Genomic DNA, 26,131 nt, shown 5'->3' on the forward strand with positions numbered 1-26,131 from the left:
ATCCGTCAACTGTCAGCGGAACCATTGCTGGCAATCATGGCGATCGGGGAAACCATCGTCGAGAGGCGGCGGCAGGAGGCGTGTTATATATACGTTATGAAAATCTGATCGAAAACATTTCGTTGCGTTAGAATTGCATTGTATAGTGATTTTTTTTTTTTATAATAATTATCATCATCGTATATTTATACAGAGTAAAATAATAGTAAATAAGGTAACGATTTAAGTGTAACAGGAGCAGCGGCAAGATTGAAGTTTATGTGGTCCAGGGATTTTGTAGTCGATACGTCATATATTCAATGTTAGTCTTGGAAAATGACAAACAAAACAGTTCCGCGAACGATCAAAAACCTACCCAAATGATGTCGACTAAATACAAGTGTCAGGTACATACTATCATATTATATTGTATTTATATGTAGATCACTATTGTGAAATCGTTCTAAAATTTTGCGTGACTAAAACTAAACGCGTGCAGTGCAACGTGTAAACAATTAATATGAGTCATATGAGTATATATTATACATAGAATAATTAGTCGCTTATAATAATTTGCTATTATTGTACGTAGCGGAGTATGGGGTATAAAAATGATGTTCAAAATATTTTATGTACTTTCTGCGGCTAGGGTATATATTTTACATACATATATTAATAACACGTACAGGGAGATTTCGTCGTCCCCTTTTCCATTCCACGCGTGTGTGAGTACTATACAATGATATTACAGAGCTATAAAAACCACAGCGCTCTCGTCAACCCATTCCTCGAGCGCAAATTATCGTCAGCGTTCTTTACGACCGTTTAATAAGTCGTAAAAACGCTGTTTCAACACCGTTGCCGCCGCCGCCGCCCCCACCGCTGCTGCCACCACCACCACAGCCGACGTATAATTTAACGTACAAGTTTCCGTGGTATAACGACTGTATATTTTTGTATACATAAATAAAATATAACTCTTCCCGGTCTAGAGATTACACGGCATAATAATTATGAAGGAAAACGAAAAAAAACAACCTTAAATCGACCGTGCAAAACTGTACGCACCAAAACCTCGCCGCCGTGCCGCTTCGAACCAAATATAATGTTATAATTTATAATGATCGCCGTGCGTTCGGCGACCAAGATTTTTCACGCCAGTTAAAAGACAATCTATAATTATTGTTATTAATTATATTCTGTAAGCATTCCAAGATTATAATAATATAACATAAAAAACGATGCTGCAATTCAAACAGACGCGTAAAAAATTGTGTACCGAAATACTATTATGTGATGTTTGCCGCTAACTCTTTATCTATAGTTTTTTTTACGTTTATATACAACACAATATAATATGAATGTCGGACGTAAACAAAACGTTTGATTTAAATCCGAAACTTTTGTTTTATTTGATTAGCCGCAAATTAAACTAAATTATATATTCTACTGATATCAAAATTAATTTTAGGTTTCTATGGCATATCTTAAAGTGTCTGTGATGAGATTGATACCGAAGATAAAAGCAGAGCATAGCAAAAAATGAAATTATAATTTATTTTAATGTAGGTATCGAAATTAATACGCCTTAGAAAATTAATCCGATTAACTTAAGTTCTTTTTTTTAATTAAGACTTAGTAATAAATAGTTTAAATTGATATAATAAATAAATAAATTTAGATTATAATTGAAATTTCAAATAAATGATATAACTTGACTTATTTTTAAATAAACTGGAATTTATTATACAAACTTAGATTATGATGCCATGTATATAATATGTAGTTAAGTAAAATAATAAAATGTATAAAAAACAATTTTGACATTTGTTTTATGGGTTGAGAGGTTTTTTCTGGTTTATAGATGTATAAGAGAAAGCCTTTTGAAGACAAAACATTAAAAAAAAATATATATATTTTTCAGATAATGAAACTTTTAAATGTTTTAGTAGAACAATTTCAGAAACATATTATGTAACATGTACGTAGGTAATAGTATTAATAGTGCACGGTACCTAGCAATTAATATTTAAAGCAAAAGCAATTAAGTTATGAGTGTATTATAGTCTATGTCTTGCCTTTTATAGCTAATTATAAGTTCTTATACTATAAGAAAAATTGTGTATTATAATATAACATACAGCTAGGTGGGTTGTAAAATACAATTTTATAATTTTATTAATCTTTTTGTTGAGTCTATTTTTGTGACTAAAACATATTCCAATGATTTGGTAGACCATAAGTCCATAACAAGGTACAATTGAACAAAAAATGAATTATTTTATTGAAATTAAATTAAATTAAATTAAATCCTTTACTAATCTCAGAACATCATGTCATGTAGTAATGAAATTAACGTATTTATATCTATTATCTAATCTTATTTTTATGTAAATATCAATATTATTTATCATTTAAAATTTAAACTATAAACATTATCTTAACATTAAATATATTATACTGAATTGTATTAGGTACATTATAGGTACAACCTTATAATCATAAGCGGTTGCAGCCTGTAGGTATACAGTAATACATATTCTATAATCATAAGATTCATATAATTATGATACTGAAACCAAAAATTTTAAATGATCACCTACTTAGCGTAATTTTTCTCTACTTATTTATAAATGTATAATTAAATTATTGGCTGTCATCACAATATTGTATAATGCATAGTAATCTGTATATTTACACCAATAAATGTTCTGATATACTTTTCAATACGTATATTAGAAATATTAAAAATAAAATATAAATAAAAAACTGAAAACTATTATTATTATTACTACTACTACTACTACATAAAATTTAAAAAAAATAAATTTATAGTTATTTTATAGTCAATTCAAAACTAGTTATGTAAATGTATTACGCGCTTTAAAACATATTATATTTCTCAATAGGTAACTTACATTTAAAAATGTTCAACTTCAAATTACTTTATAGATATAATAATAAATTATTTAACATACTCGAATTCGAATTTAAATTAATTTAGATAATGTAATAATTAAATAAAAAACGATTGAAACAGGATATAGTCATTAAAAAAATTTTTAAATATTTGACAACGCTATATATTATTATTATGATAATTCATACTATAATGTTACAACTGTTACAAGGAACACGGAATTGTTTAATTATATAGGTGAATACCTATATACGTATATGTGCATTATATATTATTATAATATTATAAAGCTTTTGTCGGCTCAAAAAATATGAATAAATATTTACATAAATATTATACTGTTTATTTAATTTTATTTTAAACACCAAGAAGGTAAATCTACCATTATATTTCTAAAAAAATAAACTTATGTGTACGACATCCACAATTTCTAAAATGTATCTTTCTAATAATTATGCAAACGATATTTAAAGGCATTTAAATATACTTAAAGGTAACGAATAAAAATCAAAAATTACTTCTTTGTCTTTCGTATAATTGTTGAATTAAAAATAAATATGAATGATAAAAATTGAAAAAGTTACCTGGTTTTTGATTTTGAAATGGCATAAGAACAATACTCATTTAATTCTTGATGTACTGATGACGAAAACAACGATAGATAATATCATAACGAGAAAGAAGACCCGACTGTGATACTGCAGAGCTTGCACACAATAATGACCGCAGATTTCCGAAAATTATTTTCCCCATGATTCTTGGAGCCCCCATGGGGACCCCCGCAGAATCAACAATTAAATGATTACTATTTTATTGTCTCTCTAAACAGTCTAAACGAACGCGTCGTGTATACACCATGATATATAAATAATATAATATATCGCTCGGAGAATATAATGGGATAAATACGCTATAATAATACATTCTTTTTTAATTATGTGCGCGCCCAACTCTTGATTGAGACATCAATTATACCTACCATCGCGCACGCATGACGTACATAGGATACCATATTATAGTATATTATACAAAATATATTATCATAGTATTTAATATATACACAGGACCCCGCATATGGGTTGTGCGGCGGCGACATGACGAAACTTGATAGTCCCGCAGGGGTCACCCCGATGGCGGAGAGCGTAGGGCTGCTATTAAAATTGATGTCGTAAAATTATATAGGTAGATTTGGGCTTTTGATTTATCGCGCGAAATTCTGCGGGATAAACAATACGTGCGCGGTGGTTGGAACGTGCCGAAAGAAAAAACCGCTATTGTAGATAAATAGTGAAATTCAACTAAAGCAGAAAAAACTGAAAGAAACTATCGTAGAAAAAAATGTCCAGCTACGCGATAGATATCATAATAGGTGATTATTGTTACAATGTATGCATAGTTATTATCATGGTGGAAAATCTCCCGTGAAACCTCACTATCACTATTAATTTGCAAATATTGTAGAGTTGGATACGAGCAACAGCTGTGTAAAATAACAGAATAATTCTTCACTTATTTGTCTCCGTCAAAAAATAATGAAGTTCAAGACATATTCAGCGTGGTTTTCGACTAGAATGCAATTTCTTTGATATATTTATAGATACCTATATCTATTTATAGTTGGAAATAATATTATGTTACTACACGCATATTAAATTAAATCTTGTGTTTTTAATTTTAACTTCCATATCTAATCGGCCACAGCAAGAAGAGTGTATAATTTATTTATAATACTAGTACACTACATATTCAAAGACACTTATTAATTAATACACTTATTAATTAATGCATTTTTTTTTAGAACTACAGTTTAGATTTGTATGTATATAAGTGCACGTATAGAGACGACACAATGTGCGCACGTGTGCGGACGGCGTTATATTCTATACACAGTACACACATCTTCACTTTACATGTGCATTGCAGATATATAATGATTCTTTTTGAATTTGTTTTCTAATTTCAAACAAAACTTGCCGTAAATGTAATGGACAATATTTGTTTCGACAGAATTTATATTTATTTTACATGGTTTTTGAGGAGAAAGAAAATAATTGTGACTTTTTTTAGCGCTATATCAAATAATAGCGAAGCATCTATAATTCATAGTATGAAATAGGTACACGCATAATACGAACCACCACTATCGATAGAACTTCGTAAGACAACATTTCGAGTTTTACATTTTTTAAACACATTTTCTAAAAACTCAAACATTTACTTAAATCACATAGCAACACGTGGTAAGATATACGGTTCATCACTATACAAACATTACATCCTTATGTATAGTGTATATAACAGCCTATAATAATTGTTATTTCAACAGACTGATGAATGATAAAGAGGCAAAAAAAAATCCACCATTTGTTTAAAAAACGGTTAAAGTTATGTGGTGAATCCATATGGTATTTGGATTTTCAAATGGTTGTTGTACGCGTTTGCAATCGAAATATCTATGTACCTTAATGCATTTCATAAGTACGGAATATTTTCCAGAAGTATTGCAGTGTATTAGCGGTGCATGGCATGTAGAGTACTCTACACTGTAATCCTATACCTTGTGATATCTATATCATACTATAACGGCAAGATAGAATTTCTGTTATCAATTTATCACCGTAATCGCAAAAACATAGAACAAACGCAATGAAATTTAATGTATTAATGTGTATAGGCACTATCGGAAAAGTACGGATAACATAATAATCACTATCATAACTATGTTTCAATATTTGTCTTTAATTAAAATATTTATTCTAGCAATTACCTACAATATTTTTTATAGATATAATATTCCAGCCATAACGCAGACGTATATAGGTATTATACGTATAGGTATCCTATACCTATACCTATATAGCGGCAGCGCTATACAAGCACCAGTGGCGTTGTCATCGTCGTCGTTGTTTAACCGAAAGGCCGAAACAAATAACCGACTAATGAATTTATAACGGTACACGACTACATAATACGTCGTGACGAAGACCAGGATCACACGTCTTGTTAACACACGCGGTCAGACCGAGCAGAATTCTATATTAGAGAAGATTTATAATAATAATATACTCGTGCACATGGTTCCCCGTATAGTGTGTACGTTCGTGTATTGGTATCGTACATAAGCGACGCCGCGTGGAGAACAATCGAAAGAAGAAGCCGGTCGGCATTGTTACCATCCCGTCACGTCCCATCTCGCAACGCCGCAGAAGAAAATTTTTTCCTGACGAAAACTTCTACTATATAATATACAAAAAAAAACCGTCAAATATCGTAAGTATAGAGATTTCGCGGTTAGATTCGAGCGCGAGCGCGTTACTTTTAATAGATCAGAGGTTCTCAAATTTATTTTACACGTAAAAATAAATCAGTAAAATATTATAACCATTTTTTCAATATATCTGTGTTATAAATTATGTCTTATACCACCACGTAGTCTTCAGCGTACAAGCTGCAGTGTGAAAATATGCATGACCACAATTTGATAACCTCGAAAATAGATCAATAATTAGGTAGGGTTGTTTTTTTTTCGTTGAGTGAAATCATTTAATCGTTAAAATATTTATTCAAATATCATCAGCAGCAGACGTTTTCGTTTGATAGCAAATAATAATTTATATTAATTATATTTTATATATTATTTGTTATTATAAAAAAAGGCTCGCATTTCATTAAACCAATCAACTTAAACACAATATCAACATAAAATCGTTTTATTCTAAACTTAAATGATATTTCTCGTTTAATTTAAAATTTTGACTTTAGGGTGTTTGGCTTTAGTCGAACGTCTGAGTTACGATAACTGCTCCCTTTGGGGTTAGATATGTGTGCACCAAATTGTTTTTCTATTAGTACATTTATATCATCTCAAAAGCGAGAGTGGCTTTTTGTACAATGATACTTTTTCCCAGAGAAGTCTTTGATACGATAATATAGCTGAACATATAGTTGATAGAGGGAGAAGGTTGAGTGTTCATCGAGAAAAACCGTAAGTGAACTAATTACATTTGTTAATGACGCTCATAATTAAACAAATATAGCCATGTTTATCGATCCAATGTGAATGCGGTTGACCATTAATAATTACTGTACCAATTATGATAGCAACGTATATTTAGAATTTTAGAACACGATTACAAGTAGGTAGTTAAATCGTGAAATAATAATTATTATAATTTAAAACAATTAAATAAATAAATATAAATAATAAATAATAAGAATTATAAGAATTAGTTTTAATTATATCTAATAATATTTTAATAAAACCAAAGTTGTATATATTAATTTATAATTAATTAAAATTGTTCACGCTTAATAATTATGACAAAATATACAAATTAGTTGGTATATAGATTTGCTTATACTGTCCATTGTAATTGGTAACATAATATGTATTATTAGTTATTAGTTAACATAACATTTAATAGAAAACCAATAATACGTAGAATAAATAATAAATGCAACGTTTACATAATGGTCATTGTCATCATTCAGAAATATTTTTATACTCGGTCGTATAAGCGACCGCAAGGGGATGGGCTACGGGTTGAGACGACCCTTTCTGCAGACTGTTTAAATGCGTTTACCGCCATCATACAAATGATAATATATAATGATGGTATAGTTATGGCTGCGTTAGAACGTAGTTAATAAATTATAAATATGAATAAAAAAGTTTATTTTTTAGCTCTAACTTAAAAAAATAACAACTCATAAATTGAAGAATCCTAGTTTGCACATTTTTTGTCACGGTAAGCTAAAAGAGAAAGGTATATAATGATCTGCATAGTGTGCACAGAAAACATCCATCGAGGGACGTGCGTTGGTATAATGTCTTCACGACGATCACGACCGCTGTCACCGTCGTTAAAACTGATTTGTTAATTAAGAAAAACGTTAACAAATTTAAAAAAGAACCTAACCTATATTATAGTTGTTATCTATTAAACCATCTCGCTAAATCGTAGTAAAAATTAATACGCTCGTACATCTCGTTAAATATAAGACAAGTCAAGGATTAGTTTAACATTGTAAACACGCTATTTCGAAGAGTTCAATTTCTAATAAAACATTTATTTTATTAAAATATCTAACAATTCTAACACTTATATTGCTCTTATTTTGGTTATATTAGGTATATGAATTGATATTTAAATTCATTATATAAAGTAGAATATACTTTCATATAAATAATTATCAATAATTATAAATATCAAACTTTTTTTTTTAATTTATAAGAATTTTAGGTTAAGTTAACCATCATTTTTGAATTAATATAATTAATTTAACATATAGTAAACGTTTTTACAATACAATTAAAATAAAATAAAATAGTACAATAGGTACAAAAATAACAGAATGTATTAAAATGTGGTATCCCGGCATTATTGTTGATTGAAACAACGAGTGTTCACTATTTAAAGAATCAATCTGTGAAAGGGGACGGCGTCAACAGTGTTTTATCAAATAGGGATGCGATTTATACACGCTTTACGTATTTGGATTATATCTTTCGCACTTGCAAAAAAATAAAAAAATAAACAAAAATATAGAATATAATGATAATATATAATAAATATTATATGTATACAAGCGACGGACACTCGGAATATTGGCAATATCTGGAAAATTGATAGGAAAATTCAGTGAGTGTATACGATATTTTATTATACATATACACATATACACAATATCGACGGGAAGGGGGGAAAAGGGACACCGTGGACGGCGGCGGTGGCGTTTTTTGATAAACAGCTAACACGCGTCAGTGGACATCCGGTTGGACGTTTGCCCGATGCAATATAATAATATATAATACCATATAAATATGAATAGAATATAAATATATCGATGCAGTAGTGGGTGCAGGAGGAACTATAATCCTGTCGAGCGTATAAGGACTGTAATATCGGCGTATAATATAATACTATATACCATAAAATAATATATATCGTATACATGTGATTTATTTTTATTTAATATTATTTTTGTTTTCTCTTTAGCTTTTTGTTTTTATTATGAATATTATTTATTTATATTTTCGTTGTTTCGTGATATAGATACCCACGGCGGAAAACGGTCCTATATTATATACTGACGCCGGCAGGACGACAGACGCAAAAGCCGTAAATTTCCACGTGCCGTAACATCCGATTGTTAGCACGAGACCTGCTCATCCGCGCATGCGTAACCCCCGCCCCCTCACCAAAATAATAACAAGCGATATTTGAAGGTGACACGCATAGTTATGAATCGAACGTTATTGGCTACATAACGATAATAATAAACGGACGGTATTACTTGATCATATTATACTATATATAGTATACAAAACATGATCATACAATTGTGAAAAGCCAACATAGTTAAACGGCCGTCCGAGATGATACTTTTTATATGTTTGTTGACGACATTTTGCGTGGAACAAAAGTACAGAAAGTCATCATAAAAAGTTTTTCAAATAAACATATACATACGAGGTAGGTAATAGGTACATATACTAACCACGAAAAGCGACGTATAGAATTATTTGTAGTTCAAAATTTAATTAAGTCCAGTGCAACAATAATGTGTTTGAAACAATAATAAGGGCAATCGCGTATTAATATAAAGATAAATAATAGTAATAGAGAATTGTAATCGTATACAATTTTTTATTATTATTAGTATTATGTATTTACAACTCACCGAATAGACCTCAATATATAGGTTATATTATACAAAACCAAAGTGAAAAATCGACGTCTTCTTACCTGTAACAAAAAAAAAAACAAAAAAAAATAATTAGATTATTCATTATATATATATATATATATATTATGTATACTGAATCATAATGAATCATCGAGATAGGATATTATTTTATGAGTTATTTATAGAAACAAAATACGCATGACTGCCACGGATGCGAGCAACTCTAATCTGAAAGGTGAAACGCGCAACGCACAATAAATCACATTATTGGCTAAATGAAAAGAAGAAACGTTTTATAATTTATTGACGCTGTAAATGTATAATATTATATTATAAACGACGCGTTATCAGTTTCACACTAAAAAAAAAATAAATAAATAAAATAGTTCGACACGCGCGTCAATAATGATTTTACGATCGGTTTTTTTTCTTTTGTAAACCATACCCGCAGGCTTTTTCCGCACGCGTACATCGCGTGTATTATACAATATATTTCCCGCGTCCCCTTCGAATTATTATTATCATGACAATTGATGTCGATTATGATTAAAAAATAACGTGGATACATTTTTATTTTATGGTTACCTTACTGATACACAGACAATCGTTATTTAGCCAATAATCATGTAGTATGATTGGTCCCAATAAAACAGTATAAAATATTACTCGCGGCGTGAACATCATATATAACGTGCACTATAACGTGTGGGTACATTTTATAGTATGTACAAAGATTTATGATAAATGCATATTGTGAGGTTTGCTAGTAGAAAATCATAATAAGTATCATTCACAGGTTTATTTTTAAGTCAAATATCGAGCGAATACTACGGCTGTAATATCAACAACATATATTGTACTCCATCAGGTGTAATGCTCTTAACTCATTACATTGGCTATAAATTGTAATTTTACAATACCTTACCTTTTTCTCAGCTACTTTATTAGTGAAAAATAATATTTAACAACTAGGTGGTAGGTAGTATAAGTAGTTCACCATATCGGTATAAGGCGGTAAATCGATTCGATATATAAAACGACTGATGTAAATAAAAATATAGGTGTAAAGATGAAAACAACTAGAGTATGGTGGACCTATTATGACTTGGTACGTATAAATGCGAGAAAAGAGCGAGCAATAATGTATCATATTATTCAAACAATTATCGGATACCAATTAAAATTTTTTATTGTGTACACATTAAGAACTAACCTGAAAATGTAAATATCAGCCAATCTGTATATTATGTTTATATGTATATTATATGATGTCTACCACAAAATCATGGTATGTCGAGTTAGTGTAACTTGAAAAACATATTTTTACGGATGTCAGGGAAATAAACAAACTTTTAGTAAAAAAAAAAAATTAAAAAAAACCTACCTACCTACTCGTACGATCAAACCATCCTAAATGTAAACATTTATTTTATGATTTATTAAACGAGCTTAATAAATTACTATAACGTCAGACACGTTGACGTTAATCTCGTTAGCGCCTTTTTTTCGAATTCACAATATATATGTGACGCTGTGTAATATATTGTCCTAATTATAATATTTTATATTTTTAAAAGCTAAATTTTCGGAAAGAATTCGTTAACACTGTAGCTGTAGGTATTATAAAATGGTATAATCCGTATAAAAGAACAAGCACAATATTAAGAATACAATCGCGAAAACGAACTTTTCGTCAGCAGATTATAATAATATATTATTATAATATTTGACTTGAACTATAATATAAACATATACAGGCCACGCGTTGTACTTATACATTGTAAGTTGTACAAAGGCAAACAAGCAGGGGTAGTTAACGTGTATCGCTGTGTACACAAACACAATAGTATATATTTTATTAAGTTATTAAAAAAACACAGAGCTGGCTGGAGGGAGGCCGAAGTTCAGGGACGTCGATCTTATAATTTAATACTCGCACGTATATTACATTATATACCCTCAAAAAAATCGACTACATATATCAAAATACCACACGATATCATATATATATTTTAATATGCGCATCAAACGATTGCGATTTTTCGACCCCAACGGCTGTAATACTGTATACACACTGATCACAATAACAAATATATATATACGCCTATACTTTAATACAGTATATGTGGTGTATATACTTTTGAAGTACAATTCCCGTTATATTATGATGTGTATATAATAATATAAATAATATGCGTATTTCTGCGACAACAACGACTGCACGATAAATATAGTACAGCACACGCCCACGCGTGACTCGCCCTGTATATACCTACCATGCACTGTATATATACACACAAAGTCCTTTTGTTCTGCAGACTTAAAACCCGTTGAGCGCGGGCACGGGTGAGGGGACCCCGTCGCGCCGAAAGCTCGTTAATAACGCACCTATCACCGCAGTGGCGGCGGCGGCGACGTAAGGGCGCTCCACCCCGTGTCCAGTATTACACCACCCTGCACCAGCCAACCCTGGTAGAGTTTTAAGTCCCGACGTGATTTAGCCCGTCGTAGTATATATATAAATTATATAAGCGTGTATAGTGTACACTGTATACTGTATAACCGTATACACACCACCGCGCTTATTATTTATATTGTTTTTGTACGCTACGCGATAGTTTACCGCGCAAAACATTTTGCGGGAGAAAAAGAAAAGAAAAGAAAAGAAAAACAATAATGTACACGCACACTGCAGACTCCGCAGACCGAATCTCATTTGTGTCGAAATTAATTGTCTGATCGGGGAGGCCTCGGGTCGTTAAGCATCGTGAAAATTATAACGGGCTCTGCGCGGAACGTCTTTTAGTGTAATACAGGGTTTTCGTTGTAATCGTGAATTGTTATTATTATTTTTTACATACATTTTTAACGAACATCATATTATACAATATATAAAAATGATTACACATCGACGTATATATCGTAGCAATAGTATACGGTAGTCATTGTATTATTTATGTACATGTAGTATGTACCTACATATCTAACGATAACACTCGTGTATAAATGTTATACATTATAAACGTATACGTGAAAAAACTTTGTACAGTATTTAACAGATTTTGTATTATTGTCGATATAAATTGTAAAATATATCATTATTCATTGTACCTACATAGTTACGTTTGCCAAGCTGCTCGGCACTCGGCAGAGTCAAATCGACATGAGTTCGTTTCCGACTATGTCTACGTGAATACATGATAAAACTATATTAATATTTACGCAGTTTTAATGTCACGATAGAGTGTACCTCATACCTAGCTAACCAGAGTATGTAGCTAAACACATCGTGTGTGTCTCGAAAACTAGATGTGTATATTTTTATTGACGTTTCAAGGGCAACACCGTAAATGTATTATTCTTATGACGACAGCATTGTTGCATAACGACTATAACGAGACACTGACTGTAGCAGCTTTATTATAAAGTACCTACACGACTACACATATTACGCACTAAAGTCGGTATTTGAATAGATCGGTACTCATATTATTATGGAAGGTACCAATGGTACTACTAAAATACTGCGTACTGGCACTAAATGTACACACCACGCGTAGTCTTATATTAATCGACCGTTATGTACTACAACGAATGTAAATTATTCGGACGAGGTTATTATATACATAAGTAGTCACATCAGTACATACATGTTTTTTATTATTATTACACGAGTAAAAATTTTTCTATAAAATATATTCATTTTAAATATGACATCGTGGCTTAATACGTATAATGCTTTTAATAATAATCAATGAATTTATTCTACAGATTATTTATTATGCATCATCTTTGATGATAATTTCATCTTTTTAGTAAAATGCACTTATTATTTATACCTATCTAATACATTGGAATCCTGCAGGAGGATACACAGGTATAAATATAAAACTTGCGTATAATCAAAAAGAAATTCATAAGAATTTAATATTAAATTATATTATGTAATTATAGATTAAAAGAATTTCAATACGATTAATGAAAGTTTATTCGAATAATTGTTGACCGACATACCGACATACTTTCAAAGACTTCCGTAAAACTAACGTTGTCCTCAAAGAACAAGTACCTATTACGTATACTCCACTCGATATTCGGGCGAAGAAGAATGAATATTTACGAATAATAATTTACAAGATTCAATATAGAATGTACAGTAATTGAGTTTAAAAAAAAATTAATTGTTTTAATGAATAATTTAAAATGTACCTACTTTGTAAACATTATAATTTATAACATATTCCTAGTCTCAATATTTCAAATTTCCATGGACTCCAACTAATATTTATAAAGATAACAAAAATTATTTCTTACGCCATCAAAATTTAATTAAAATATAAAACACTTTATTCCAAGATTATTTAAATATAAATAATTTAAATTTAAAACAATATTTTATGATAAGTCAATTTTAAAAATATTTCCAATGATAAATTATTCTGTATAGATTTTAACGAACCGAAAAATATTCATTATTTAATAATTAAGTACATAATATATTCTAATTAAAATATTTCTCATAACAAAATATATCATGATTGATTCGGGTTAAATATAGTGGCGTTTGACCTATGATCTTGATCTATAACTGATTTAGCTGGTATGTAATTTCCAAATTAAATTTTCTTTTAAACTCCTCGATTTTACCCAGTTCCAAGCAATAAACTTTAAAAAAAAAAAAATATCAGATAATAGACTGTGTTGGTTCAATATGTAGGTCGCGTTTTTTTTTTTTTTTTAATTAATGTTAAATTATAATAACATTTAACTCTATTAATTAAAGTAATATTAAAGCGGAACAATTACACGCAAGTGTCCATACCACAAACATAGGTTAGGTTTGGTAGCAAACATTTCAGAATTATCATCTTTACTTCATTGTAGTTTATGCCATAGCCCGTAAGTAAAGTGAAATTGAAATGGACTATATATTATTCATCAGTCATTAAACACGCTTTAAAGCTATATGCATCGAAATCCGAACGAAACGAAACATTATTGTTTAATAATTTTATGTTTGTTTAAAACACATATTTTAATCGCTTTCCAGACATGATCTATGTGTTTTATTAATTCACGGCGATAACAAATATTACGATTATATGACGCCTATATTTATGGTATTTATACGCAGAAAATGTGTACAGCGATTTGTATCACAATTGTGCGTAATAAATTTATCATTTATAATATGTCTGTACTGTTCATGACGATCGTTCGAAATATTATAACAAGCGCGTTCCTATGTGGAATTAACAAAAAATTGATATACCTTCTAAGATATAACTACTAATAAATAATAATGGTAGGTAACAGTAAAACTTAATAACAATTGTCCTGCAATAAATTGAAAATATTTTTTTTCGTAGGCGTATTATATTCGTTTTGTTGCGCGCGTTTATGGGACAAATGTATTGTAATAATAATTATATTATGTACTGCTGTAGAAACGGACCAGAAAACAAAAAACCGGTTCTCGGACACGATTGAGCTATCAGACGAGAAAATATAGGTACCTATATATAATAATAGTAACTAAAACCCTTCGCACGACGACGTTCTTACCGTGGCCAATCGTCCCTCGCCGAGCGCGCGTACATACTGTAATGATGTAATAATTATGCACGATACACATTATTATACCTACATTCATAACATCCATTAAACATGAACTGTTTCGATATTCGGATGGGGTTGACAAAGTCGTTTTCTATCTGATTTACTAATTATTCCACACAATCTATTTATGTTGCATTATAAAAGGCCAAAACAAATTTACCTGTCCTGCGCCCCCGGAAACACTCGACGAACGCGATATTACAATCATGTAATAATAGTAATATCATCCCCGGATAACCGGTTGTAGGCGGCGTTGACGGTGATGACGGAAAACGAAAAACTGTCGCGCACACTGCCAGACGAACGCGCGAGAGTACCAGCCAATTTATTATGCACTAAGTATTTAATCGAAATCGATTTGAATAATAACACGACACTATGCTAACTTTCGTATACGATATAACGACGACGTCGAGCGCACCGTCACCGACGTACATCGGACGCGTATTGAAACGCCGGTCGTGCGCGTGTACGTGTGTGTGCGCGCGCGCGCGCTCGCGTATTTTTTTTCATTCCGTTCCGCCCCGCGACCGTGTTGCTCACACCGACGACGATCGCCCGCCGCCGCCGCGACAGCCGCTGCAGCAGTCGACGTCGTGTGTATATATTCATCGTCACCACCGATCGCGGGCGCGCATGTGTGTGTGTGTGTGTGTGTGTGTGTGTGTATACGACAAATCCTAGAGGCGTGCGTTTTTGGTGGTGGTATATGGTAGTTGGTCTATAACGTAATACGAATCGTATTATACTAGAGCACACACGCACCCTTGTTTACTCGCTGCCGCGCGACGACTCTCAACCACCGCCATTCGCAGAGCAGCGGGTTCTCATTTAGGACACCGGTCATGTACGTATAGGTATATAATATAACGTAGGTGCAACACTGGTAAATATATTTTTACTTTTTGTATTGTATTTTTTTTTTTTTTTTTGTACACGAGATTTGATACTCCCTTATTATTATTATACACATGGCTACGGTAGGAAAAACATTGTTTTCTCCTGTATTATATTCCTGTTCGAAATACGAATATAATGCGCTGTACATACCCTTATCCTATATATAGATTGCTTCCTTCTGCTCAATATTTATATATAGATATGATGGGAATAGTATAGAAGTATTTTTTTAAATCTACATAATATTCATGTTTATATTATTTTGATATTTCATGATAGCATATAAAGGGTTAGATGATATAATATAAATATAATTGATTTATTCTTACGCATTCATTGAGTCAAATGCATTTTTGCTATTAGCCAATTGTGTTTCTATGCTTCTTGCTAAAGTATTAAACTTGTGATGTATAAACTTGAAATAATGTTATACATATAAATAGGTATATTATACATCAGGTACCTTCACTGATGTAATGGGATCGCCCTAACGTTGACATAAGTACATACACATATATATTCGATATCTATTTTTTTGTAAGTAATGTTTTATGATTTATACCTACATTTATACAAGAAGTTTAAATTTTATTAAAGTCATTATTAATCCCAACAAATAGATATTCTGAACGACTCTTTCGATAAGTAAGCTGTGAAAGCTAAATAGTGAATATCCTGCTGTTAAAAAGTTCGCATATATACCTGCGCATAAAAATAAGTTTATAAAAATAAAAATTTGGCATTATTAACTCCGGCAGTGTTAATAAGCTCGCATATAATAATTTTAGCAAAAAAAAATCCAATTATGAACTAAAAGCGTTTTCTTAGTCTATTATGTTATTACGATTTTTTTATGTTCCGTATTATTATATACGCAGAAAAACGTGTTGGTGGAATCCATCATGTCAAGTCTTACGTAGTGGATGAACGTATGAAAAATAAAACAATTTTTTTTGCGCCGCCGCGGTACGATAGTTTTTTTATTGTATGCGACGTTTTGCTGGGCCAAATTGTCAAGTCTGGTTTTATTTCTATATTTTGCCGCCAAACATACTTGGCACTGTTCGTGAACATGCATATATATGTATATTGTATACACACACGCTTGGACGATTTCCCGTCCACACCCAACGTTACTGAACGCCGAAAAATATTTATTATAATATTCTTGTTTCCACGAGTTCGTTGTAAAATTGTAAAAAATAATATCAAACAAACCATACTAAGGCTTTTCTTGAATAATATTAATCACGTATATGGAAGTGAAAGGACTGAGGAATATTTTGCATTTTGGTATTTACGTGAAAAACGTTGTATCAGCAAAAATGTTGCATGAAATTGATCTAGGAAACATTATCGTAGGTATATAATATCCACAATGAAATGTATGGAAAACTTAGTTTTCAGTTTTGTGACATCGAGATACCCATAATATTATGGCTACACAGTACATACCATATAGAACAGGTAATAAGTATATTAATGTGTATATAATATTATTATAAACGCAGAAACATTCGTCCACGGTCACACGATATACGCAGTCGATAAGAATAATATGCTTTTATTATTGTAGTTTTTTATTTCCACACACATTATTACTGTTAGAAAAATTCCGTTCGCGCGATTAAACTGAGACCGCCGGCCGCATACTTAATTGTATAGTTTCTCAGATGAACGGAATAATCGTAGATAAAAATAAAAATATAATTATAAACACAGAACATAGCGTTCGAGAATTTGAGGATATTCGAATATTGCAAGCGCTATTGAAATCTACTAATTATATAGTGTTGACGCCGTGTTGTAATAATCTTCGTCGGGTGTAAAAATAAAATTATAAATTACCAATATGAAAATTGTGAAAATTTTAGAGGTTTGGTAGTTTTAAAACTTCCTAAACAGTGAAAATAAAATCAGTTGAAGAAACTTTATACCATCCGTTAGATAGGAAAAAATAATGGTTTCATGATTCAGTTGGTAACTCTTGAGCCAAAAACTTTCTAATAAATAACTATATCACTTACAAACAAATTTAGAGTGCATTTGTTTTGTTATTATGTATATATAAATTGAATAGAAATGTTTCTTTGTTGTTGTGGAACTTTCACGCAAGTTTTTATTTGTACATGCATACTTTAAACTACGGAACTCTTAAAGTGATTTACGCTTAAAACCTTTTCGATAATATTAAAGAAAAATTTGATTTTAAAAATTAAATTTTATTTTCTTCATACACAAATCTATAACAATGATTTTTAAAAATGGATCCAAAAAGTCACCCAACGCAATTATGCTATATTATTAGTAAACGCGTTTATCTTACGTTATTTGTTCCGCCTAATCGAGGGGGGAAGTACGTCGCCGTTGCCTTTATGTGGTTTCACATAAAGGGTTCTAGGGACACCCTTTAATAAGTATGTTCCCTGTTATACGTACGATTATATAATATAATACTTATATTTTTATTCTACTCGTAAAACTCCTTTCGATTTTATACACGCCATCACCGTAATGACACATATTATATTATTATCGTACACGTTTTCAATAGCAAACTAATTTTTATCTAATACCATAATATATTATAAAAGGAGGCGGACGCGCGTCTCGCAGTTTTTATTTTTCGTCCAACTGTGAGAACTTGCCGCAATTAAATTCCGTCCTGTAGATACGCTGTATATATATAATATATATATATATATATATATATATATATATATATGTATAATATAATATAACACGTTCGTGTGGCGCGTTAATTCGATTAATTATTTATGAACGGGACACTTCCTTATTCGAATTGCTATCGCACATACGCCGCTACAACAGCAGTCGTATTCGATCGGACCGGACGTGCTTTTAAACGACTCGTTTAACAGGGTGCATTATTATTATTATTATTATTTTTATTATTAAACACACACGATTTACAATTGCACAAAGATAAACCGCACGCGAGTTACCTTTATACATAGTATACATATATATATACGTATTATATTACTATGTCGTATTTTTAAAATCTACACACGCTTAAACATATTATTTAAAAATGCTACTTGCATGCGTTATAAATGCCAAACATGATTTAAATTATCGAGAAGAAAGCTTATTCAGTGGAAAATAGGTTATGAATTTCAAATGTAAGGACAATTATCTGTGATTGAAAATTACTGCCTGTAAATTACTACTTATAAACTTATTCATAATTGTTACGATAATACTTATTACATTAATTAATATTTTTATTTTAACAGTTATAGTTAAAACCTGTAGCCTTGTATTTTATTTAATAATTGTTTTAATATATATATTATAAGTGAATTAAAAAAAAGACACGAAGAATATACATTTGAGTAAAAATAGTTCAATTATTATTATAATCTTAAAAAAGTTTACTTCTATTAAATTCGAGAATCATAGTATTACCTATATTATTATGCCGTATGGGATCTACACCAGGAATATAAACTATTATATTATAAAATGATGTATAATGTATATTCTTTTTACCGACGACGAGTGCCGAGTGGCGATGGCATTATGGTATCGTACTATTTACAAATATATTATAATGTATGATATATAAGCGATATAACTATATAAGCCTTTCTTGAGCGTACCAAAATGATATGCTACGGGCCAACATATTTTTTGTACCACGAACAAGTTGTTTTTCCTATTTTTATTTTACAACACACTTATGCATACTTATTGATTTTTATTATACAACTTAAAGTTGGTGGATTTAAGCTGATTTATTAGAATTTTGTTCAAACTTGCAATATTAAATAACCAAAATTATTTATTTAATAACGATTATAATAGATAGTGATCAGAATAGTTACTTATTAGTAACTATTGGTAACAATGATATCAATATAGAATATAAGTATGCCTACTCTCTTTCTGGAATACTCCCGAGTATTTAGTATAGGTGTGATCTATCTATTCTATATAATCTATATACCTTGTAGGTACTAGACAACAGAAGATGACTAAATATTCCATAATGCTCACTAATAATTGAACTCATTTTTATTGATACACATAAAGAAGTTAGAGATCACCCTTAGTAATAAAAAAATTATTGGTTTCCCAAACACTCCAAATAATTTTTGATATTATACCTATTCATCTAAATAACTAAAATATTCAATAAATATTAGATAAAAATATTAATTAATAATGGTATGGGTAAATCGCATCTGACATTCCTATATTTTACTTAATAACAAAGATGAACTTACGATCAATAGCTCGTGATTATTTTTGAAAATATTAACAATATATATGACTAATTGGTTTACGCCTACTAAGTACTAATATAACCTTATGTTTATATTTAAATATATTAGAAAAATTATTTGCGACTTACCCCGCGGCGTAAACGAACAATAACTTCTGCGGTTGCGGCGGCGATAGCGGCAGCGGACAGACGACACGCGGACGACGACGAAAAATTCCGCGGAGACATAATATTACCTACACCGTGAACGGCGGTCACTGGTATTGTGACGCGGTGACGGCAATAGTCGAAGACGACGACGACAACCGCGATCATACCGACCCGCACCCCCACACGCGGGACCTGCCAATCAATGTTCATTTCGTTGCTATTGAACGACGGAGAAGAATGAACGGACGACCGGACGAAAAGGAGAAGAATAACAACGACGACGACGAGAAGAGAAGGATAAACCGCGCAGCGACGTCTTCGGGCCACGTCTGCCAGGTGTCGCGTCCACCCACGCACGGGGGTCGGGCCTTGACGACGACACAATGCACCGGCCGCCTCAGGGTGTACGCGGGCTCACGTAATACATAGCCGGTACATAAACAGAGGTATGAACCAGGTATTGTACATGCCTAATATATTCGAAGATTATTATTGTTATTGGGTTCATTCATCATCGCCGCCAGAGTCAGTAGAGGGGACGTGTATAGGTGCGCACCGAGCCTAACCCGCGGCAACCTGGGAGACGTGAATTTTTTTTTACGTTTTTATTTTTTGTTTTTTGGACATTTTTGCCAGACAGTGTGTTCTATGTATCATAACGTCTAAATACTTTTGGCCGCGTGTTTATATATATATATATGTATTATACGCATTTGCACCCCGCGGGGTGAAATATACCGAATATATATGTGTACGCGACGTTTTAAGCTTAGTCAACGTCAAAACGATATCTAACGCGTGTTCTGTGCTCGTAGGAATATTACAGTACATATTATATTGTATTCAATGTAATATATATAAATATAAGGGAGCCCCAGGACATGTGAGAAATTAACCAACTATACAATCGACAAGATGGCGGGTATACGAGAGATACTGCTTCTGAGACAAAAACCTATTCATTCTTTTCTACTGAAAGACAAAAATTGTACTTATACTTTATAATATTATATTATTATGTAATATGTTCTTACACTTAACTCCACAGTCGTTCGCACACATGGTTGTTTTTCCTATACGCAGTAATTATTATTAAATAATTTATTATTATACTTTTTAGTACTTATGTCACAAAAATTAACTAGATGGCATTAAAAGGTATTTTTATAAGTAGAAACAGCAACACTGAACAATAACTACAAGAAATAACTAGATTTAGATTCTGAAATGCGTTAAAAATATTCAAGTTTTCTTTGTTATTTTAGCGTAGATAATCTGTTAATTTCAAATTGAAAGGAAAAAAGTTTTTTTAGTTTCAAACAACGCAATAAACTGAGTTTTTCATCTTTCAGGGTAATGTTTTACGATTTAAAAAAAAAATTAATTATAAACTTTCAAACTTTCTGAATACAGAAGAATAAAATTATTTTAATAATTATTGCACAAATAATAATAAACTAAACATGATAATACTCACAAATAATTGTATAAATAATATATTAATATGTACTCCTAATATCCAACAACATATTATTACAATTCCTATATATTATATACCGCCGCTTCCATTTATCAATTAATTGGCGTGTGGGAGAGAGAAAATAAAAAAAAATAGGCACTTTATTAATTATATTTTTTTGTTTCATCAACTCGTAGTCGCATGAGTGTTATCACACATATAAACATATTTTACATATATATCTATCCCACGGCAAACAAGCCCGATCGGTTTTTTTCGCGTTGAACACACGCACTGCAGACACTATTAATATTTGTATTTACCAGCTCGACATTTTTTTTTTCAGTTATATCCCGTGTTTAATTACCATCATCTGATAAAACAACAACACGCATTATTAAACGTAATGTCAGATCAATATCGTCCGCGTTTATATGGCCCGCAGGCGCATAATGCATATATTATTATAATATAATATAGGTAAATGTTTTGTCAACGTAAAACCTCGTCCTCGTGTGTAGCTATTTGGTACTTACTTGCATTATATACCTAATATACACACACTCGCCACCGGCAGCACATTGATTCACCTGGTACATATGATAATATTATAGTGAGACATCATATATATATATATATATATATATATATATATATATATATATATACGTATATATATGCACATAGCATACAATAGAGAAACAATAATGTCAACAAATTTGCATACGCGCGCACGGGGTACTATAACACCGGCCTCAGGTAAGTATTCTTAGGGTTGGAGGGTAGGGAGGTGTCTGTGCATTATTTTCATTGTTACATTTTTTTTGGTTTATTAGGTCCGTAAAATAAGCTTTTATATCGTCTAACTCGTGTGCGTGTGCGGTGTGTGCTTGTATGGGCAACAACTGGCGTGTGCCGCTGTCGGACTGCCTCAAATAAGCTCATTATTATATGGCTATAATAATGATAATATTATGTTTAAGCGACTGCTACAGCAGTCCAACAAAATACGCGACCAATTTTCGTTGGAAACAATTACGTACATCGGTTTGACGGACGAACCGATATTGTCTTTTCGGCTTTGTTTTGTTCGCGACCACTCCAGCAGGACGAGACAACTGAGCTGCAATGCTATAATTTTTACGAGCCCATAGAATACTTAAATAATAATAGTACGCAGCTCGTGAAGTACTCATCGACAAATGTTTTTCAGGCACTCTTGTGTTGACAAACAAAGTTTATTTTTTTTATTGTTCTCTCGTCATAGCATCCCTCCCCCCACACATCACCATCACAACACAATATTTTTAATTCAACGAATAATTAGTCATTCCCCATATTATAGTATAGTTAAAAATATTATATTAGTTAGTTCGTATGCAGCTTTAACATTAGTATTTTTTTTATTTATAATTCAACTAGATATTATTCATATAACAAACTGTTGTTCCGTGTATATAATTGCAGTGAAATTAATTAAATTGCATAGAAATTCAGTTGGCGCCATAAAAGTAACGTAAAAATGATACTGCCATCAGTGTTGTATAATTGTATACATATTATAAATGCATACGACAAACGTATGTTGTATAAAAAAAGTATTATTATTATTACGTACCTATATATATATAGGAACGTTGTAATAAATATTGACGTATGTAGGTAATTTCTGTGGAAGGAAATTCAAAAAATCTCGACACGGTTAATATATTTTATATTCGTATAATATTAGACAATGCATTGTCATGCGGGGTGGAAAAAATATAAAACATGTTTACATATCGCGGGCGATCCGAGAGAAATGGCGGCCGTGTTACACAATATTCATCCGAAATTCCATCCTCTGTTCGTCCATAATATACATAGGAGGAAGTCAGTCCACATGCGAGGGTGGCAGAGTGTCACATGTCGTTTGTGGAAACAGGCCGTCAGAATTTTTGATATTCTTCACCACCCCACCAAAATTTAGACAAAATATAGTTTATAATATTATAAATCATTTTATACAGCGTGTATCGCCAATATATGACATATTCAAACTTCATTTCAATGTAAAATTATAACCTATTCGTGGTACACTTAATATAATATATACATCAAAACAGTTTGTATGCGTGGTGTATGTAGTGTATGTACGAGAGTAAGTGTTTTGCAAGCCCGAAACCGAGCATATTATATTTTATATAAAATAAATGTGTAATAGGTGTTGTGTGATGGCCGATGGGTATGCGGACGAATCGATCGGCGTTCGCGAGTTAAAATAAACGAGAGATATATTGGCTGTGTGTGTGCGTGTGTGTATGCGAGAGAAAGGTGGGAGAAGAAGAGAGAGTAGGGTAAGATAGAAAGAGAAAAGAGAAAAATATATCCCCCTCATCCGCACTCACCGTGGCGTCGTCAGAATCATATCGAACACCTCCTGGCGGGGGGTCGAAATTCGGATTTTCTGTTTTATCGCCGGGGTACACAAATATATACATATATAATATATATACACACACAATATAATATATAAGCTCCATTGTTCTTCTTTATTCGCACTCGTGGCGGATACGTCACGGGACCGAGCCCTGCAGGGGCTGGATTCACTATATAATAACATATATACGTAGGTATACGAGCGCAGGACTGTACGCCGGAAACATTTTCCGTTACGGCAGACTAACTTTCACCGCGCCCGCCAGCCCTCGCCCGACCGCCCACGACCGACTCCTCTCTCTGTTCTAGACGTATTTATGAGCTTCGCCTATATATTATACGACGACATATATATATATATTTCTGTAGCACGCGCACACACACACTCACGTTTATAATATATACTCAAAGCCTTTGCCTGCGGGGAGGCGGTAAGGCATTTTTTCCTACTTTACTTTTTATTTTTTTCTCTCCGTTTTTACTTTGCAGCGCGCGGTTCACTCAGTCCGAATTTATTAAAAGAGTTTCCGTATCATACGTACGCGCCAGAAACGGTTCCGTTGACACCGGAGGTGACGCCGCGCCTGAAAGACCACCACCAAAAGGTATATAACTATATATGTACAATGGAAAAAAAATCGGAATTCAAGGTGTTCCGGTGCAGTCGAAAAAGCAGCGAAATAAATATATGTATATTACGACGCCCGCGCGATCGGATAAAACACTGACACCCATTATAGTTGTCATCGCGTCTGCTGTTGTTGTAATGTCATGCGGTTATATTTGTACTAAAATAAAAGCAGGAAGATACCCAATATGAAACAGTATAATATTATATTTATAGAAATAATTTTATAGTTAATATTTTTTTTTTTACACGTATTTACGTGTAAATATATATTATAATTTATAATATATTTCCAAAGATTCCCAACAAGAAATTCATATGCAGCTATAATATACACAGTATATAATTTTTTGATTTTACTTTATAAGACATAGTTATTCAAACGAACAGAAAATTGTAAAATTTATTAAAATGGTGTGAGTATTGATAATTCGTACTATAATGCACTTAAATTGTGATATTTCTAGTCAAAGCATGTGTATATTAAATGTAGTGAATGTACGGATACCTACACGAGTCGTCCCAATGAGTACAACCCGAGTTTAAATGCTATAACAACGGTATAAATAAATCATTTTTTGTTTTGTTTATTCTCGCAATTTGGGTCAGTAAAAGTTATAGAATCGAATCAAAACAAACATTAAAAAAGCAATTACCGGGAGCAACAAGTCGAGGCCGTTTGAGTGCATTAAATTCACAACTGGGATTGGTAGGTACACGTTATTTTTATTTATGATTTAGTGATGGTTTTTTTTTATGAAATCAACATAATGTAGCTATGTGTAGACAGTTGAATTTTTTCTGTAATATAGAAAATAAATATTATTGTGGTTAAGCACTATGACATTAACAGTAAGTTTATTTTTATAGTATTTAATAATACAAATTATAAATACTCACAGAAGAGTTCGTTGAGATATATGCATTATACAAAGCTAAATATACATGTTTTAAAAGAATACCTAATACCATTAATTTAATTAACAGTGTAATATCTTATGAACATTAATTTTTGTAATATAAATAAAATACAGGTTTGACTACAAGTATTCAAAGCACTAATGATCATTAATTAATATAAATAAAAGGAGTATATTAAAACATAATATACAACTG

General features: G+C 31.5%; 1 protein-coding gene across 15 annotated transcripts in view; it reads right to left on the bottom strand.

The window, feature by feature from the left end:
* LOC132921751 (homeotic protein antennapedia-like) overlaps positions 1-26,131 on the bottom strand; it is a 158,377-nt gene that overhangs the window by 24,513 nt on the left and 107,733 nt on the right. For 3 of the 15 annotated variants that reach the window (XM_060984939.1, XM_060984934.1, XM_060984938.1), the window contains one exon: positions 9,584-9,648. The exons of 9 other annotated variants lie outside the window; for them this stretch is intronic. The gene's annotated coding sequence lies outside the window, so the exon portion shown is untranslated. Of the gene's footprint in view, positions 1-9,583; positions 9,649-15,368; positions 16,328-20,489; positions 21,388-26,131 lie in introns of those variants that run through there. 3 more of the 15 variants (XM_060984937.1, XM_060984943.1, XM_060984935.1) reach the window with 3 other exon arrangements.

The sequence above is a fragment of the Rhopalosiphum padi genome, chromosome 2 (assembly GCF_020882245.1).
Source record: "Rhopalosiphum padi isolate XX-2018 chromosome 2, ASM2088224v1, whole genome shotgun sequence".
NCBI lineage: Eukaryota > Metazoa > Arthropoda > Insecta > Hemiptera > Aphididae > Rhopalosiphum > Rhopalosiphum padi.